The sequence below is a fragment of the Bidens hawaiensis genome, unplaced genomic scaffold (genome assembly GCF_021521415.1).
Source record: "Bidens hawaiensis isolate Kalapana, Puna unplaced genomic scaffold, B.hawaiensis_p1.1 tig00056914_1, whole genome shotgun sequence".
In the NCBI taxonomy this organism is placed as follows: Eukaryota; Viridiplantae; Streptophyta; class Magnoliopsida; order Asterales; family Asteraceae; genus Bidens; species Bidens hawaiensis.
Window position 1 is genome coordinate 65,418 of NW_027500259.1, and position 3,947 is coordinate 69,364.

Below are 3,947 nucleotides of genomic sequence, written 5' to 3' on the forward strand. Positions count from 1 at the left end.
AGTTTGTTGATTGAGTTTGATTTGTTTTTAATTGACCTAATAGAAGATATCTATGGTAGATCACTTTTTAATTTATATAATCTATATTACAAATGTTATGTTTTATGTTCACACTATCATTATTGTTAGCACCGTGTCAAAGATTTGGATGGAAATGAGGTTTTGATGTTTTATTAATATGTTGACTGCATCATTTGTGTTTTTGTATGTTTAGGAACATTGTGTCAGTTGTCAATTTGGACTGTCACAATGTAGGCTTGTAATGCTGAATATGTTTTTTCCCAAGATAATTTACAATACGCATATGAAGTGTCTACATTTTGCAATACCCTGATTTGCATATTTTTTTTGCATACGTTCATGTCGCTAAATATCGAATCACCGGTGGCACGTATGGGTCCTCTTTTGTTTCATTCTCAAATGCAACAACTCTTGGCATAATGGTTCGTTTGTCTCTTGTTTATTTTGTTAACTGCTTAATGCTTTGTGTCTTCATTAAGTGGTGTTAACTAATTAAACTGTGTATCACTCCAAGTAAGATCACGGAAACATGAATTATTTATTTTATATATTGAATAAAGTAAGATTATAGAAACAGAAATTATTCACTTTATATATTGAAAAAGTAATTTTAATTTTATTTTCAATAAACAGATGAGGATTAATGTGGTGGATTCATCGGTATCGGGTCTCGGTGGATGCCCATATGTGAAAGGTGCTACAGGTAATGTAGCAGCAGAGGATGTTGTATATGTGATTCATGGGCTCGGTATGAAGACCAATGTTGACCTTAAAAACTCATGTTACCTGGTAGTTTTATGACAAAACATTTGGACCAGCCGACTGATTCGAAAGCTGCAATACCCTTGACTAAAATCTTGATTTGTGCTTCCAAATTGTAATTGTATACAAACATGAAACATGCCTCACGTCCATTTGCTCCATCACTGACATTTGTTTAACCTCATCTTGCTAACGTCAGTGTCATTCGGTGTGAACGTAGATCTTAGCTTAGTTACGTGTTTCATGAAACTGCCCATGCACTTTTATGTCAAAATGCAGTAAAATTCTTTCATCTTTGACCTTAAAAATTCAAACTACCAACACTTGTAAAATTGGGTCATCTTTGACGTCTCAGAGTCAACTGTCAAAATTCTCTAAACTAATCGATTTTGACAGTCAAACAGTAATAATGTAATTCAGTCTATAATCACACTTAATACAATATCTACCACAATTATTTTATTCAGCATTATTGTTTTTGTTTCCATTTTAAGTTGTTAGTGTAGACTGCATCATCTGACAACGTCAACAAGATTAACTAGCCTGTGAGTTTGACACTTATTATATATATAATTGTTTTTAATTAATATACAAAGGCACCCTCTAATAAAGATTAAGACAACAACAACACCAACACCTGTTGCTGCATTATCTGCCACAGGCCCACATGATTCGGGGACGACAACAGCTTTAGTTAGAAAGGACTGCAATCTGCATCTGCAGCTAAATGTCCTTGTGATGGCGGTGTTTATTCTAGAAAACTAAGGCAATACTTGTATCATTACAGGCAACGAACCATTGTGAGTATGATTAGTGAAAAAATTACTATTGCTTATATGTATTAAAAATGATAGTATTGATGTTTACTTGTTTATACATGCCCATGTTAAATTACTTATATATTTAAAACTGAAATAAAGATCTAAAATATAATAGGCTCGTTCAGGCTCTCTAGCCTACTTGAGTTCAATAAGCAAAGCTCGGGTCGGACTCGTTTATTAAACGTGCTTGGTTTTTGGCTCGAGCTCAAGCTTGTTTAATTTTGTCTTCATTCGAGCTTTGAGCGAGCCAATTATAATTATCATACAATTAGGGGGGTCAAGCTTCATTGGGGTACAATATTTGTAAACAGTTTTCTTAAAATTTAATTGCTTGTTTACTTGTGGAAAAATTATTTTTTTCTATTATTTTTGCAGATGTATCCATCTGAGAATTGGGAGCAAAATACATTTTCATGGTCAACGACTCAAATGGGTAACTTCTTTAGTTTTGGCTGAAATGAGTCATGGGTCAAAGGGTCAAATGGGTAAATTCTGTAATTTTAGCTGAAACAGTCAACGGGTCAAATGGGTAGTATCTTTAATTTTGGTAGAAGCTAGTCAAGGGGGGGGGGGGGGGGGGGTTAAATATAACGGTTTTGAGAATCACTCTTTCTTGAATATTAGTTAAATGTAATATTAAATATCATGTTCAACAATGACAAAAAATATATACGTAATACATTGACTTAGTGTTTTAACTTTCTTGGAATGGTATGCAGATTGAAATCCCTGCATGGCTTACTACACAATTCGTGTTGCAGCAAGTAGTCAAGTTTACATCTTTTTCAAGTCTACTTTGAGAGTAAACTTACTATATTCGAACAAGAAATCGTATTAACTAATTCGTCCGTGACCACGATAATGTTTCTAATCAAGGTATCTTTTGAAGTTTGACTTTTTTTAACCTTTTAAAACTTTTTATGCCATCATTCTGAAAACCCTAAGTTATTACTCTTTTTAAATTTTATTCGTGCTAGGTTAAACATAAAACCAAAAAAATGGTTATTGTCTGGGTATGGTTATTTCGGTTTCCGTTTCGGTTTCACTCAAAAACACTTTGAACCCAAGACTGAACCGAAGCCATATGAAAAACCGAAAACCAAAACCTGCATACTATGAACCGGTGTTGTTTTTTTTTTAAATATATTTGCGTCAATTTATTCGGCCAATTTTCATTTGGTTTTATGGTGAATTGGTTGTTGTTAGCAGCTATATTTGGACAATTAGGCAAGTGGAGGAACCCAAATAAGAAGATGACTTTTCATGTTTGTTTCTAATTGTTGATTTGTAAATAGTGGCAACCAGTTTTGTATATTTACCATCTTTATGTATCATATATATCTGATTTAAACATAGTAATGAATATTTCGCTCCTTTTCTTTATTAATTAGTTTGAATTTATGTGATTGTATTTATCTTGGAGAATTTTATCAGGTGCACCAAATGGCAATTACATCAAAACACCTTGATGAACAGTTTGTTTCCATCCACAGATGCAAATTGTTTCCGCTGTGATTATCATTTTAAGAAGATTTTGGTCTATTTCAATCACCACCTGTGTTTTTATGATGAAATTAGTTGCGAGCAACTCACAGACTTTTATTCTTTTTGGTGGGATCTTGAGAAAACTATAATTATTATCGGATTAATAATCAAAACAAGTAATATGTAAATCAATCCTAATTGTTATCTAACTAGCATTGTTTCCCGCGCGTTGCGACGGTGCTATTTTTATAGTTACAAATATAATTTCATTTTGTGCTATTTAGGTTTACATCAAATTTGTCATGCATGACACTCGTAATTATTGTTTTTTAACATTTGAGTAGAAAATCTAACATTAAAAGTACCGTGTAATTAATTTACCCCCTTTCACTTGGTTTGCAAGAATGCATCATCCGGTTAATACATTTAGTGAAACGTTAACCATATTTTCTAAAACATTGTATACTAAAAGTTTTAAGACTTAATATTTAAAATTAATATTTTTGTATATGAAAGATATGCTATAAAACTTTTTGAAAAAAGTTAATCTTGTTGTGGTAAATAATTAAAACTTAGTCCAGAACTTTGATCAAAATATGAAACAATTGAACAAACAACCTAAGTGAGTAAATTAAGGCCAGAATAAAAAATAACGTATGCTTATAAAATAATTAGGAATTAGGTTTTAAACTTTTAATTGAATATTAAATTAACTTGGTGACATCACCACCAACACACCCATCTTCTTCGTCTATCCACCACCACCACCGTCGCCGTTTCTTTGGTTTTACCGCCGATCCTTGCAGTGACATAATCCCAAATTTCATGCAAAAATTAGATGGAAATTTTAAAACGGAT

General features: G+C 32.3%; 1 long non-coding RNA gene across 1 annotated transcript; it reads left to right on the plus strand.

Moving 5' to 3' along the window:
* The first annotated feature begins 1,409 nt into the window (after positions 1 to 1,409).
* LOC143601655 (uncharacterized) lies at positions 1,410 to 2,927 on the plus strand. The gene is made up of 3 exons (XR_013147694.1): positions 1,410 to 1,583; positions 2,324 to 2,480; positions 2,811 to 2,927. It is a non-coding gene; the product is annotated as an uncharacterized LOC143601655 (long non-coding RNA).
* Positions 2,928 to 3,947: the final 1,020 nt, after the last annotated feature.